At 41.5% G+C, this 16,664-nt stretch overlaps 1 protein-coding gene across 8 annotated transcripts in view; it reads right to left on the bottom strand.

The window, feature by feature from the left end:
* Positions 1-16,664, bottom strand: part of EVI5 (ecotropic viral integration site 5) — a 307,393-nt gene that overhangs the window by 100,323 nt on the left and 190,406 nt on the right. The gene's annotated exons all lie outside the window — the stretch shown is intronic.

Raw genomic sequence — 16,664 nt, 5'->3', positions numbered from 1 at the left:
ACTGCTGGTGGGAATGTCAAATGGTACAACCGCTGTGGAAGGCAGTTTGGCGGTGTCATGGTTGGGGACATGTGTCAACTTGGCCAAGTTATGGTACCTGCTTGTCTGGTTGGACAAGTGCTGGCCTATCTTTTGCTACAAGGACATTTCATAGAATTAGATCATGATCACGTCAGCTGCGTCCACAGCTGATTCCATTTGTGATCGGCCAAAGGGGACTGTGTTCTACAATGAGTGATGCTTAATCTAATCACAGGAAGCCTTTTAAGGGGGATTCAGAGTAGATGGGTTTCATTCCTGCTTCAGCTGGTGAGCTTCTCCTGTGGAGTTCATCCAGACCCTCCTTCGGAGTCGTTGGCTTCACAGCCTGCCCTGAGGATTTTGGATTCTGCATTTCTGCGGTCACATGAGATGCTTTTATAAATTTTATATCTGCAAGTGTTCCCTGTTGATTCTGTTTCTCTAGAGAACCCTAACTAATACATCTTGGTACCAGGAGTGGTTCTTAAGAAACAGAATCTTTTTTTTTTTTTTTTTTTTTTTTTTTTTTTTTTAACGGAAAGAAAAAAAAGAAATTAACACAACATTTAGAAATCATACCATTCTACATATGCACTCAGTAATTCTTAACATCATCACATAGATGCATGATCATTGTTTCTTAGTACATTTGCATCAGTTTAGAGGAACTAGCAACACAACAGAAAAAGATATAAAATGTCAATATAAAGAAAAGAAATAAAAGTAGTAGTAATAGTAAAAAACAACAACAACAAACAAACCAACAAGCAAACAAAAACAAAAAAAAACCCTATAGCTCAGATGCAGCTTCATTCAGTATTTTAACATGATTACTTTACAATTAGGTATTATCGTGCTGTCCATTTTTGAGTTTTTGTATCTAGTCCTGTTGCACAATCTGTATCCCTTCAGCTTCAATTACCCATTGTCTTACCCTGTTTCTAACTCCTGCTGAACTCTGTTACCAATGACATATTTCAAGTTTATTCTCGAATGTCCGTTCACAACAGTGGGACCATACAGTATTTGTCCTTTAGTTTTTGGCTGGATTCACTCAGCATAATATTCTCTAGGTCCATCCATGTTATTACATGGTTCACAAGTTTATCTTGTCTTAAAGCTGCATAATATTCCATCGTATGTATATACCACAGTTTGTTTAGCCACTCTTCTGTTGATGGAGATTTTGGCTGTTTCCATCTCTTTGCAATTGTAAATAACGCTGCTATAAACATTGGTGTGCAAATGTCCGTTTGTGTCTTTGCCCTTAAGTCCTTTGAGTAGATACCTAGCAATGGTATTGCTGGGTCGTATGGCAATTCTATATTCAGCTTTTTGAGGAACCGCCAAACTGCCTTCCACAGTGGTTGCACCCTTTGACATTCCCACCAACAGTGAATAAGTGTGCCTCTTTCTCCGCATCCTCTCCAGCACTTGTCATTTTCTGTTTTGTTGATAATGGCCATTCTGGTGGGTGTGAGATGATATCTCATTGTGGTTTTGATTTGCATTTCTCTAATGGCCAGGGACATTGAGCATCTCTTCATGTGCCTCTTGGCCATCCGTATTTCTTCTTCTGGTAGGTGTCTGTTTAAGTCTTTTTCCCATTTTGTAATTGGGTTGGCTGTCTTTTTGTTGTTGAGTTGAATAATCTCTTTATAAATTCTGGATACTAGACCCTTATCTGATATGTCATTTCCAAATATTGTCTCCCATTGTGTAGGCTGTCTTTCTACTTTCTTGATGAAGTTCTCTGATGCACAAAAGTGTTTAATTTTGAGAAGCTCCCATTTATTTATTTCCTTCTTCAGTGTTCTTGCTTTAGGTTTAAGGTCCATAAAACCACCTCCAGTTGTAAGATCCATAAGATATCTCCCAACATTTTCCTCTAACTGTTTTATGGTCTTAGACCTAATGTTTAGATCTTTGATCCATTTTGAGTTAACTTTTGTATAGGGTGTGAGAGATGGGTCTTCTTTCATTCTTTTGCATATGGATATCCAGTTCTCTAGGCACCATTTATTGAAGAGACTGTTCTGTCCCAGGTGAGTTGGCTTGACTGCCTTATCAAAGATCAAATGTCCATAGATGAGAGGGTCTATATCTGAGCACTCTATTCGATTCCATTGGTCGATATATCTATCTTTATGCCAATACCATGCTGTTTTGACCACTGTGGCTTCATAATATGCCTTAAAGTCAGGCATCGCGAGACCTCCAGCTTCGTTTTTTTTCCTCAAGATGTTTTTAGCAATTCGGGGTACCCTGCCCTTCCAGATAAATTTGCTTATTGGTTTTTCTATTTCTGAAAAATATGTTGTTGGGATTTTGATTGGTATTGCATTGAATCTGTAAATCAATTTAGGTAGGATTGACATCTTAACTATATTTAGTCTTCCAATCCATGAACACGGTACGCCCTTCCATCTATTTAGGTCTTCTGTGATTTCTTTTAACAGTTTTTTGTAGTTTTCTTTATATAGGTTTTTTGTCTCTTTGGTTAAATTTATTCCTAGGTATTTTATTCTTTTAGTTGCGATTGTAAATGGGATTCGTTTCTTGATTTCTACCTCAGCTTGTTCATTACTAGTGTATAGAAAAGCTACAGATTTTTGAATGTTGATCTTGTAGCCTGCTACTTTGCTGTACTCATTTATTAGCTCTAGTAATTTTGTTGTGGATTTTTCTGGGTTTTCTACATATAGTATCATATCGTCTGCAAACAGTGATAGTTTTACTTCTTCCTTTCCAATTTTGATGCCTTGTATTTCTTTTTCTTGCCTAATTGCTCTGGCTAGAACTTCCAACACAATGTTGAATAATAGTGGTGATAGTGGACATCCTTGTCTTGTTCCTGATCTTAGGGGGAAAGTTTTCAATTTTTCCCCGTTGAGGATGATATTAGCTGTGGGTTTTTCATATATTCCCTCTATCATTTTAAGGAAGTTCCCTTGTATTCCTATCTTTTGAAGTGTTTTCAGCAGGAAAGGATGTTGAATCTTGTCAAATGCCTTCTCTGCATCAATTGAGATGATCATGTGATTTTTCTGCTTTGATTTGTTGATATGGTGTATTACATTAATTGATTTTCTTATGTTGAACCATCCTTGCATACCTGGGATGAATCCTACTTGGTCATGATGTATAATTCTTTTAATGTGTTGCTGGATACGATTTGCTAGAATTTTATTGAGGATTTTTGCATCTGTATTCATTAGAGAGATTGGTCTGTAGTTTTCTTTTTTTGTAATATCTTTGCCTGGTTTTGGTATGAGGGTGATGTTGGCTTCATAGAATGAATTAGGTAGTTTTCCCTCTGCTTCGATTTTTTTGAAGAGTTTGAGGAGAGTAGGTACTAATTCTTTCTGGAATGTTTGATAGAATTCACATGTGAAGCCGTCTGGTCCTGGACTTTTCTTTTTAGGGAGGTTTTGAATAACTAATTCAATCTCTTTACTTGTGATTGGTTTGTTGAGGTCGTCTATTTCTTCTTGAGTCAAAGTTGGTTGTTCATGTCTTTCCAGGAACCTGTCCATTTCTTCTAAATTGTTGTATTTATTAGCGTAAAGTTGTTCATAGTATCCTGTTATTACCTCCTTTATTTCTGTGAGGTCAGTAGTTATGTCTCCTCTTTCATTTCTAATCTTATTTATTTGCATCCTCTCTCTTCTTCTTTTTGTCAATCTTGCTAAGGGCCCATCAATCTTGTTGATTTTCTCATAGAACCAACTTCTGGCCTTATTGATTTTCTCTATTGTTTTCATGTTTTCAATTTCATTTATTTCTGCTCTAATCTTTGTTATTTCTTTCCTTTTGCTTGCTTTGGGATTAGTTTGCTGTTCTTTCTCCAGTTCTTCCAAGTGGACAGTTAATTCCTGCATTTTTGCCTTTTCTTCTTTTCTGATAAAGGCATTTAGGGCAATAAATTTCCCTCTTAGCACTGCCTTTGCTGCATCCCATAAGTTTTGATATGTTGTGTCTTCATTTTCATTTGCCTCTAGGTATTTACTAATTTCTCTTGCAATTTCTTCTTTGACCCACTTGTTGTTTAAGAGTGTGTTGTTGAGCCTCCATGTATTTATGAATTTTCTGGCACTCCGCCTATTATTGATTTCCAACTTCATTCCTTTATGATCCGAGAAAGTGTTGTGTATGATTTCAATCTTTTTAAATTTGTTAAGACTTGCTTTGTGACCCAGCATATGGTCTATCTTTGAGAATGATCCATGAGCACTTGAAAAAAAGGTGTATCCTGCTGTTGTGGGATGTAATGTCCTATAAATGTCTGTTAAGTCAAGTTCATTTATAGTAATATTCAGGTTCTCTATTTCTTTATTGATCCTCTGTGTAGATGTTCTGTCCATTGATGAGAGTGGTGAATTGAAGTCTCCAACTATTATGGTATATGTGTCTATTTCCCTTTTCAGTGTTTGTAGTGTATTCCTCACGTATTTTGGGGCATTCTGGTTCGGTGCGTAAATATTTATGATTGTTATGTCTTCTTGTTTAATTGTTCCTTTTATTAGTATATAGTGTCCTTCTTTGTCTCTTTTAACTGTTTTACATTTGAAGTCTAATTTGTTGGATATTAGTATAGCCACTCCTGCTCTTTTCTGGTTGTTGTTTGCATGAAATATCTTTTCCCAACCTTTCACTTTCAACCTATATTTATCTTTGGGTCTAAGATGTGTTTCCTGTAGACAGCATATAGAAGGATCCTGTTTTTTAATCCATTCTGCCAGTCTATGTCTTTTAATTGGGGAATTCAGTCCATTGACATTTAGAGTTATTACTGTTTGGATAATATTTTCCTCTACCATTTTGCCTTTTGTATTATATATATCATATCTGTCTTTCCTTCTTTCTACACTTTTCTCCATGTCTCTCTCTTCTGTCTTTTTGTATCTGACTCTAGTGCTTCCTTTAGTATTTCTTGCAAAGCTGGTCTCTTGGTCACAAATTCTCTTAGTGACTTTTTGTCTGAGAATGTTTTAAATTCTCCCTCATTTTTGAAGGACAATTTTGCTGGATATAGGAGTCTTGGCTGGCAGTTTTTCTCTTTTAGTAACTTAAATATATCATCCCACTGTCTTCTAGCTTCCATGGTTTCTGCTGAGAAATCTACACATAGTCTTATTGGGTTTCCCTTGTATGTGACGGATTGTTTTTCTCTCGCTGCCTTCAAGATCCTCTCTTTCTCTTTGACCTCTGACATTCTAACTAGTAAGTGTCTTGGGGAACGCCTATTTGTGTCTAATCTCTTTGGGGTGCGCTGCACTTCTTGGATCTGTAATTTTAGGTCTTTCATAAGAGTTGGGAAATTTTCAGTGATAATTTCTTCCATTAGTTTTTCTCCTCCTTTTCCCTTCTCTTCTCCTTCTGGGATACCCACTACACGTATATTTGTACGGTTCACATTGTCCTTGAGTTCCCTGATACCTTGTTCAAATTTTTCCATTCTTTTCCGGATAGTTTCTGTTTCTTTTTGGAGTTCAGATGTTTCATCCTCCAAATCACTAATTCTATCTTCTGTTTCTTTAAATCTGTCATTGTAGGTATCCATTGTTTTTTCCATCTTTTCTACTTTATCTTTCACTTCCATAAGTTCTGTGATTTGTTTTTTCAGTTTTTCTATTTCTTCTTTATGTTCAGCCCATGTCTTCTTCATGTCCTCCCTCAATTTATCGATTTCGTTTTTGAAGAGGTTTTCCATTTCTGTTCGTATATTCAGCATTAGTTGTTTCAGCTCCTGTATCTCATTTGAACTATTGGTTTCTTCGTTTGACTGGGCCATATGTTCAATTTTCTGAGCGTGATCCGTTATCTTCTGCTGGCGTCTGGGCATTTAGTCAGATTTCCCCGGGTGTTCGACCCTACAGGTTGAAAGATTTTTCTGCGCAGTCTCTGGGATCTGTTCTTCCTATCCTGCCCAGTAGGTGGCACACGTGGCACACGCCTGTCTGTGGGTTCCACCAGCGAAAGTTGCTGTGGGTCCCTCAACTCTGGAAAACTCTCGCCGTAGGGGAGGCCCGGCAACCGAAGCGTCCCGGAAGAATGCCAGCCGGCCCGGGGTTCCAAACGCGGGGAGGGTCGCCGGCTGTCGCAGCACAGGAGAGCGTCCGGCCAAACTAGCTAGTCGGCCCGGGGCACCAAGCGTGGCGGGAGGGCGCCAGCTGTCGCAGCCCGGGAGAGTGCACTGCTCCCAGCCGACGGGGGAGTCACGTGTTTGGAAGTGATCCCCCGGTCACTGTTCTCTGCAGTCTGGGGATTTCCGACCCAACTATCTCAGTTGTTCCGGGGGGCCTCGTGTGGTGGGGGCACCAGCCGCCGCGGCCTAAGGGGACCGCCTGTCCAATTCTACCAGCTGGCCTGGGAAGGTGGAAGGGAGGGACTCCGGTCGCTTGCTGTCCCACCCAGGAAAGCCCGTGCCCCTTGGTGATCTCACCGGAGCTGGTTCTCCCAGATAGTCAGCCGTTCCAGGATGGGGTACGCTGTCCCTTTGATTTCCCTCGTGGCTCCGGGAGCTGCTCTGTATTATCTCCACTCCCCCAGTAGTTGTTCTGGAGGAGGAAAGGTGAGGGCGGCAAGGCTGTCGAGGCTGGTGGCGGAGGAGCACGGTGAAGGCGGGGGAAGAGGGCACCGTGTTGGTTGGAGAGCAGCCGGAGCAGGAGGGGGAGGAGGGGGTAGGGAGGTCGGGCGGCTCGGCTGCTGCGGGGCGCGTGCGCCGCGCGGCGGTCCGGCGGAGAGAGAGAGGGGGTAGGGAGGTCAGGCGGCTCGGCTGCTGCGGGGCGCGTGCGCCGCGCGGCGGTCCGGCGGAGAGAGAGAGGGGGTAGGGAGGTCGGGCGGCTCGGCTGCTGCGGGGCGCGTGCGCCGCGCGGCGGTCCGGCGGAGAGAGAGAAACAGAATCTTAAAAATGGGTTTTTATGAATGGTTTTCTACTCTGACTGGACTCAGAGACTCTAATTCCCATAATCAGAATGACACTCCCAATCCATGGAGTGAGTTGGCAAAAGAGAGTCAAAATATCACCATTCGATTCTAATGCTTTGCTTATATGAAGCCAGACTCTGGGGGATAATGTTTTTGACACCTTTACAGAGTTTTGTAGAAATAAGAGGTATAGAGATGTTGGCTGGTTGTTGTTAGATACACTTGCTACATTAAGGGGTGAAAGGGATGGGCTTAAGGCTTCAAACGAGAAGCTTAAGCACCGTCTGAAAGATGTAGACGTTTCTATAAGCATTCTGAAGGAAAATCTTATTTCCTGTAGCTATAGACTTGAGATCTCTGAAAATCAGACTCAGAATCTTATTGTTAGAGTAGCAACTTTACAACGTAAACTGAAATCTCAATCTTGCATGGTGTCTGCTGTTAAAGTGAGGGCATTGATGGGAAAGGAGTGGGACCCGGAAAAAAGGGATGGTGACATATGGATTGATGATGATGTTGGGGGTGAGGTTGAAACCCTAGATCATGCTGAGTCTTCTCTAGATAACCCTGTAATAGTTTACCCTGAGGACATAACCGCCCTACCTCCAGCCTGCCTTGAGGAGTTGGCCAGCCAACCTCCTCCTGGAGGGATTAGCCCTAGAGTGATTAATCCTGTTTCACCAGATGAAACTGCAAATGAAGGCCCTGAAGCAAATGGCTTGGAAGATATTTCTAATTCTTTTCATGAACCACCCCCATCACCCCTCATTTCTTCCAGACCTATAACTAGACTAAAGTTCCAACAGGCCTCTAAAGGTGAGGTACAAAGTATCACACATGAGGAGGTACGTTTTACTCGAAAAGAACTCTGTGAGTTTTCCAATCTATATAGACAGAAATCAGGGGAATATGTGTGGCAGTGGATTTTAAGGGTGTGGGATAATGGTGGGAGGAATATAAGGCTGGATCAGGCTGAATTTATTGATATGGGCCCACTAAGCAGAGATTCTGCATTCAATGTTATAGCTTGAGTGGTTAGAAAAGGTATTAACAGTTTGTTTGGATGGTTGGTTGAAACATGGATCAAAAGGTGGCCAACATTACCTGAGGTTGAAATGCAAGAACTTCCCTGGTATGATGTAGGTGAGGGGATCCAGAGGCTTAGAGAGATTGGAATGTTAGAGTGGGTTTATCGTGCAAAGCCTGCTCTTACACCCCAAGAATGCCCGGAGGATGCACCTTTTACCAGAACAGTGAGAAATAAATTTGTGAGACTAGCACCATCATCCCTAAAAAGCTCTCTGGTTGCACTTCTCTGTAGGTCAGATATTACTGTAGGAACTGCTGTCATGGAGCTGGAATCCTTACACACAATGGGGATGACAGGATCCTCAGTTAGCAGAAGCCAGGTGGCAGCACTTAACTGCCAAAGACAGGGTAGACATGGCTATTATAATACACAGCAAACTCAAAGCAGGCATCAAAATTATATGACACGCAGAGATTTATGGCATTGGCTAGTAAATCATGGGGTACCTAGAAATACAATAGAAGGGCAGTCTACTAAATCCTTGCTCGAGCTGTATAAACAAAAGAGTTCTAGGTCAAGTAAATAGAAGTCTAACCTGAATTACAAAAACAAAGAGTCATGGCCCCTTAATCAATTTCCAGACTTGAAACAGTTTACAGACCCAGAGCCCCATGAATGAAGGGGAGGCCAGGTTCCTTTAGGGGAGAAACCTGTTACACTGCCACAAATTTACACTGTTAATCATCCTCCAAGCCTTCCCCAAGGAGACCGACGGCCTTTTACCAGGGTAACAGCGCACTGGGGAAAAGGAAATGATCAGGTATTTTGGGGATTATTAGACACTGGTTCGGAAGTGACATTAATTCCAGGGGACCCAACACGTCACTCTGGACCACCAGTCAGAGTGGGGGCTTATGGAGGCCAGGTGATCAACGGAGTTTTAGCTCAGGTCCATCTCACGGTGGGTCCAGTGGGCCCCCAGACCCATCCTGTAATTTCCCCAGTTCCGGAATGTATAATTGGTATAGACATACTGAGCAACTGGCAGAATCCCCATACTGGCTCTGTAACTCATGCAGTGAGGGCTATTATGGTGGGAAAGACCGAGTGGAAGCCACTAGAACTGCCCCTACCAAGCAAAATAGTAAATCAGAAGCAATACTGGATTCCCGGAGAGACTGCAGAGATTACTGCCACGCTTAAGGACTTGAGAGATGCAGGGGTGGTGATTCCCACAACATCCCCATTCAACTCTCCTATTTGGCTTGTGCAGACAACAGATGGGTCTTGGAGGATGACAGTGGATTATCGTAAGCTCAACCAGGTGGTAACTCCAATTGCAGCTGCTGTTCCAGATGTGGTATCATTGCTTGAGAAAATCAATACATCCCCTGGTAGCTGGTATGCAGCTATTGATCTGGCAAATGCTTTTTTCTCAATAGCTATTAGTAAGGACCACCAGAAACAGTTTGCTTTCAGCTGGGTAAGGTCAGCAATATACTTTCACTGTCCTACCTCAGGGGTATATCAACTCTCCAGCCCTATGTCATAATCTTGTCAGCAGAGACCTTGATCATTTCTGTCTCCCACAAGACATCACACTGGTCCTTTATATTGATGATATCATGTTGATTGGACCTAGTGAGCAAGAAGTAGCAACTACTCTAGACTTACTGGTAAGGCACTTGTGTGTCAGAGGATGGGAGATAAATCCAACAAAAATACAGGGGCCTTCCACCTCCCAGAGGATGGGAGATAAATCCAACAAAAATACAGGGGCCTTCCACCTCAGTGAAATTTCCAGGTGTCCAGTGCTGTGGGGCATGTCAAGATATCCCTTCTAAGGTGAAGGATAAGTTGCTGCATCTGGCCCCTCCTATGACCAAAAAAGAGGCATAACGCCTAGTTGGTCTTTTTGGATTTTGGCGACAACATAGTCCTCATTTGGGTGTGCTACTCCAGCCCATTTATCAAGTGGCCAGAAAAGCTGCTAATTTTGAGTGGGGACCTGAACAAGAGGAGGCTCTGCGACAGGTCCAGGCTGCTGTACAAGTTGCTCTGCCACTTGGGCCATATGATCCAGCAGATCCAATGGTGCTGGAAGTGCCATTGGCAAATAGAGATGCTGTCTGGAGCCTTTGGCAGGCCCCTATAGGAGAATCACAATGCAGACCCTTAGGATTTTGGAGCAAAGCCTTACTATCTGCTGTAGATAACTACTCTTCTTTTGAGAAACGACTTTTGGCCTGCTACTGGGCCTTAGTAGAGACTGAACGCTTAACCATGGGCCACCAAGTTACCATGAGACCTGAGTTGCCTATCATGAGCTGGGTGTTGTCTGACCCACCAAGCCATAAAGTTGGGCGTGCACAGCAGCACTCTATTGTAAAATGGAAATGGTATGTACAAGATAGAGCCAGAGCAGGTCCTGAAGGCACAAGTAAGTTACATGAAGAAGTGGCCCAAATGCCCATGGTTTCTACTCCTGCTGCCACATTACCTTCTCTTTCCCAGACCAGAGCTATGGCCTCTTGGGGAGTTCCTTACAGTGAATTGATTGAGGGAGAGAAAACTCGGGCCTGATTTACAGATGGTTCAGCACGATATGCAAGTAACACCCAAAAGTGGATAGCTGCAGCATTGCAACCCCTTTATGGGGTGTCCTTGAAGGACAGTGGTGAGGGGAAATCCTCCCAGTGGGCAGAACTTCGAGCAGTGCACCTGGTTGTTCATTTTGCTTAGAAGGAAAACTGGCCAGAGGTGCGTTTGTATACTGACTCATGGGCTATTGCTAATGGTTTGGCTGGATGGTCAGGGATTTGGAAAGGCCATAATTGGAAAATTGGTGACAAAGAGTTCTGGGGAAGAAGTATGTGGACAGACCTTTCTGAGTGGGCTAAAAACATGAAGATATTTGTGTCCCATGTGAATACACACCAGAGGGTGACCTCAGCAGAGGAAGATTTTAATAATCAAATGGATAAGATGATCCGTTCTGTGGATACCAGTCAGCCTCTTTCCCCAGCAACTCCTGTCATTGCCCAATGGGCTCATGAACAAAGTGGTCATGTTGGTAGAGATTGAGGTTATGCATGGGCTCAGCAACATGGACTTCCACTCACCAAGGCTGACCTGGCTACAGCCACTGCTGAGTGCCCAATATGCCAGCAGCAGAGACCCACACTCAGCCCCTGATATGGCACCATTCCCCAAGGTGACCAGCCAGCTACATGGTGGCAGGTTGATTACATTGGACCACTCCCTTCATGGAAGGGCAGCAATTTGTTCTAACTGGAATAGACACATACTCTGGATATGGGTTTGCTTTCCTTGCATGCAATGCTTCTGCCAAAACTACCATCCATGGGCTTACAGAATGCTTTATCCATCGTCATGGTATTCCACATAGCATTACTTCGGATCAAGGAATACATTTCACAGCAAATAAAGTGCGGAATGGGCACATGCTCATGGAATTCTCTGGTCTTACCATGTTCCCCATCATCCAGAAGCAGCTGGATTGATAGAATGGTGGAATGGCCTTCTGAAAACTCAATTACGGTGCCAACTAGGTGGCAATACCTTGAAAGCCTGGGGTAACGTTCTCCAGGAAGCTGTGTATGCTCTGAATCAGCGTCCACTGTACGGTGTTGTTTCTCCCATAGCCAGGATCCATGGGTCCAGGAACCAAGGGGTGGAAATGGGTGTGGTTACACTCACTATTACCCCTAGTGATCCACTAGGAAAATTTTTGCTTCCTGTCCCTGCTACCCTGAGTTCTGCTGGTCTACAGGTTTTAGTTCCAAAACGGGGTGTGCTTCCACCAGGAGAAACAATCATTCCACTGAACTGGAAGTTAAGACTGTCACCTGGTCACTTTGGGCTACTTATGCCACTGGATCAACAAGCCAAGAAGGGGATTACATTATTGTCTGGGGTAACTGATCCTGACTATGAGGAGGAAGTAGGACTACAACTACATAATGGAGGTAAAGAAGAGTTTTCTTGGAATATAGGAGATCCCCTAGGGCGTCTTTTAGTACTACCATGCCCTGTGATTAAAATCAATGGAAAACTGCAACAATGCAATCCAGGCAGGACTACTACTGGCTCTGAAACTTCAGGAATGAAGGTTTGGGTCACCTCACCAGGCAAAGAACCATGGCCAGCTGAAGTGCTTGCTGAGGGTAAAGGGAACATGGAATGGGTAGTAGAAGAAGGTAGTGATAAATATGAACTTCAGCCACATGATCAGTTACAGAAACGAGGACTGTAATGCTGTTTTGTTCATATTATACTTTTTAAGTTGTAAGATATCAAGTTTAAGAATGAATGTTGCCCAAGGATTTGCACCCTATTCTGGAGAGATTTAATGTGTTTCCAGTATATGCAGGACAATTGAGTATTGTCAGGTAAAAGAAAAAACTGTGTGTTTTACTGTTTTCATTTGGAAATTAAGTATGGTTTAAGGTGATATATATATAGCTGCCAAGTTGAAAAGGGGTGGACTGTCATGGTTGGGGACATGTGTCAACTTGGCCAAGTTATGGTACCTGTTTATCTGGTTGGGTAAGTGCTGGCCTATCTTTTGCTATGAGGACATTTCATAGATTTAGATCATGATCACGTCAGCTGCGTCCACAGATGATTTCACTTGTGATTGCCCAAAGGGGAGTGTGTTCTACAATGAGTGATGCTTAATCTAATCATAGGAAGCCTTTTAAGGGGGATTCAGAGGAGATGGGTTTCATTCCTGCTTCAGCTGGTGAGCCTCTCCTGTGGAGTTCATCCAGACCCTCCATCGGAGTCATCGGCTTCACAACATAGCCTCAGGATTTTGGACTCTGCATTCCTGAAGTCACATGAGACACTTTTATAAATTTTATATTTGCAAGTGTTCCCTGTGGATTCTGTTTCTCTAGAGAACCCTAACTAATACTGGCGGTTCCTCAAAATGCTGAATATAGAATTGCCATATGACATGGCAATATCATTGCTAGGTATCTACCAAAGGACAAAAGGGCAAGGACACAAACGGACATTTGCACACCAATGTTTATAGCAGCATTATTTACAATTGCAAAGAGATGGAAACAGCCAAAATGTCCATCAACAGATGAGTGACTAAACAAACTGTGGTATATACATACGATGGAATATTATACAGTTAAAGACAGAATAAAGTTATGAAGTATGTAACAACATGGATGGACCTTGAGGACATTATGCTGAGTGAGATTAGCCAAAAACAAAAGGACAAATACTGTATGGTCTCACTGATATGAACTGACATTAGTGAATAAACTTGGAATATTTCATTTCATTAGTAAAAGAGACCATCAGGAGATAGAAATAGGGTAAGATATTGGGTAATTGGAGTTGAAGGGATATAGATCGTGCAACAGGACTGAATATAAAAACTCAGAAATGGACAGCACAATAGCACCTAACTGTAATGTAATTATGTTAAAACACTGAATGAAGCTGCATGTGAGAATGATAGAGGGAGGAGGGCTGGGGACATAAATGAAATCAGAAAGAAAGATAGACGATAAAGATTGAGATGGTATAATCTAGGAATACCTAGAGTGTATAATAATAGTGACTAAATGTACAAATTTTAAAAATGTTTTTGCATGAGGAAGAACAAAGGAATGTCATTACTGCAGGAGCTGAAAATAGATGGTAATTAATATTTTAAAATTTCAACTTAGGTGTGAGACTAAAGCAAAAAAATGTTTATTTGGTACAAAATTTATATTTTGACTAGTGCATTTCCTAATATAACTTATGTAGATAGCTTGATTGAACACCATAAGTACTTGGAATCTTGGGTAGGACATGAGATTTTGTTGCTTTGTCCAGAGTGATGCCCCGATGAATCCCAGAGTGATTCGATCAGTGAGTGGAAAAGTATTTGCAAAGTCCCCTTCGGGGAATGGGGAGAATGGGGAGAAATTCAACTTCTCCAAGTTGAATTCTTGATATTCTCACAAGCAGTGTGGACAACCAAAGCTATAGGCTGAGCCCCCAGTCTTGGGGTTTGTTCACATGAAACTTAACCCCACAAAGGATAGGTCAAGTCTACTTAAAATTTAGGCCTAAGAGTCACCCCCAAGAGAACCTCTTTTGTTGCTCAGATGTGGCCTCTCTCTCCAGCCAACACAACAAGCAAACTCACTACCCTCCCCCTGTCTATGTGGGACATGACTCCCAGGGGTGTGGACCTTCCTGGCAATGTGGGACAGAAATCCTAGAATGAGCTTAGACTCAGCATCAAGGGATTGAGAAAAATCCTAGAATGAGCTGAGACTCAGCATCAAGGGATTTAGAGAACCTTTTCTGCCAAAAGGGGGAAGAGTGAAATGAGATGAAGTATCAATGGCTGAGAGATTCCAAACAGAGTCAAGAGGTTACCCTGGAGGTTATTCTTACCCATTAAGTAGATATCACCTTGTTAACCAAGATGTAGTGGAGAGGCTGGAGGGAACTGCCTGAAAATGTAGAGCTGTGTTCCAGTAGCCATGTTTCTTGATGATGACTGAATAATGATATAGCTCTCACAATGTGACTGTGATAGTGAAAACCTTGTGTATGATGCTCCTTTTATCTACCTCATCAACAGATAAGTAGAACATATGGAATAAAAATAAACAATAGGAAATGAGTAAAAGAGGGAAAAAAATAAATAATGGGGGAACAAATGTTAAAATCAACTTAGTTTGAAATGCTAGCGATCAATGAAAGCTAGGGGTAAGAAGAATGGTATGTATAATTTTTTTTTCTGTTTTCATTTTATTTTTTTTATTTCTTTTTCTGAATTGATGCAAATGTTCTAAGAGATGATGAATATGCAACTAAGTGATGATATTGTGAATTACTGATTATACACGTAGAACAGAATGATCATATGTTAATGTTTTTGTTTGTTTGTTGTTAAATTTTTTACATAAATACATAAATAAAAGAAGCTCCCCAAAAAGAAAAGTCCAGGACCACATGGCTTCACATGTGAATTCTACCAAACATTCAAGAAAGAATTAGTACCAATCCTGCACAAACTCTTCAAAAAAAGTGAAGAGGGAAAGCTACCTAACTCATTCTATGAAGCCAACATCACCCTCATACCAAAACCAGGTATGGTTCTTTTTTCCAAAAAGAAAATTACAGACCAATCCCTATAATGAATATAGATGCGAACATCCTCAACAAAATCAAATCCAGCAGCACATTAAAAGAATTATACACCATGTACTGGTTTGAAATGATGTATGTACCCTAGAAAAGCCATGTTTTAATCATAATCCCATTTTGTAAAGGCAGCGTTTCTTCTAATCCCTATTAAGCACTGTACGCTTGAAACTGTAATTAGATCATCTCCCTGGAGATGTGATTTAATCAAGCGTGGCTGTTAGGCTGGATTAGGTGGAGGCATGTCTTCACCCATTTGGGTGGGTCTTGGTTAGTTTACTGGAATCCTATAAAAGAGGAAACATTTTGGAAAGAGATTCAGTGAGAGCAGAGCAGAATGACATACAGAGCAGAATGACATAGCCATGAGAAGCAGAGTCCACCATCCAGTGACCTTTGGAGATGAAGAAGGAAAATGCCTAAGAGTCACCCTCAAGAGCACTTTTTTTGTTGCTCAGATGTGGCCTCTCTTTCTCAGCCAACAGAACAAGCAAACTCACTGCCCTGCCCCTCTCTACATGGGACATGACTCCCATGTAGTAGTCATGGGGTGTGGACCTTCCTGGTAACGTGCAACAGAAATCCTAGAATCAGCTTGGACCCAGCATCAAGGGATTGAGAAAACCTTTTAGACCAAGGGGGGAAGAGCAAAATGAGACAAAATAAAGCGTCAATGGCTGAGAGGTTCCAAACAGAGTTGAAAGGTTATCCTGGAGGTTATTCCTACACATTGTATAGATATCTTTTCAGTTAAGGTGTAATGGAGAGGCTAGAGGGAACTGCCTGAAAATGGAGAGCTGTGTTCCAATAGCCATGTTTCCTAAAGATGATTGTATAATGGTACAGCTTTCGCAATGTGACTGAGTGATTGTGAAAACCTTGTGTCTGATGTTCCTTTTATCTACTTTATTGACAGACGAGTAAAACATACGGATTAAAATAAATAAATAATGGGGGAACAAATGTTAAAATAAATTTAGTAGATTGAAATGCTGGTGATCAGTGAGGGGGAGGGAAAGGGGTATGGTATATACAAATTTTTTTCTTTTTTCTTTTTATTTCTTTTTCTGAATTGATGCAAATGTTCTGAGAGGTGATCGTGGTGATGAATATACAACTATGTGATGACATTGTGAGTTACTGTTTATATACCAAGAATGGCATGTAGTCATATGGTAAGAATGTTCATGTTTGTATGTTGCTACGTTTAAAAAATTTTTTTTCAATTAAAAAAAAAGGATATTACATGTGGGAAGAAAATTCTAGCTGTTGCATCAAAAATGTATTGTAATTTAGAACAGAACTTAGCAAAAACTGTATTGTGACTTCAAAAGACATAAGATTTTAAACACAATAATTTGCCCATATGGAAACTTATTCACTTGTCATACTGCACAATAAAAAATAGGACATATGGAGGGACAAAACATTTATTTAAAAAATTCTGAATATTCTTTTGAAAACAACTTGAGAATATAGAAATAAGATGCCA

The sequence above is a fragment of the Tamandua tetradactyla genome, chromosome 11 (assembly GCF_023851605.1).
Source record: "Tamandua tetradactyla isolate mTamTet1 chromosome 11, mTamTet1.pri, whole genome shotgun sequence".
In the NCBI taxonomy this organism is placed as follows: Eukaryota; Metazoa; Chordata; class Mammalia; order Pilosa; family Myrmecophagidae; genus Tamandua; species Tamandua tetradactyla.
Note: the sequence above shows the minus strand (reverse complement) of the source record. Positions and strands in the feature narration are given on the sequence as shown.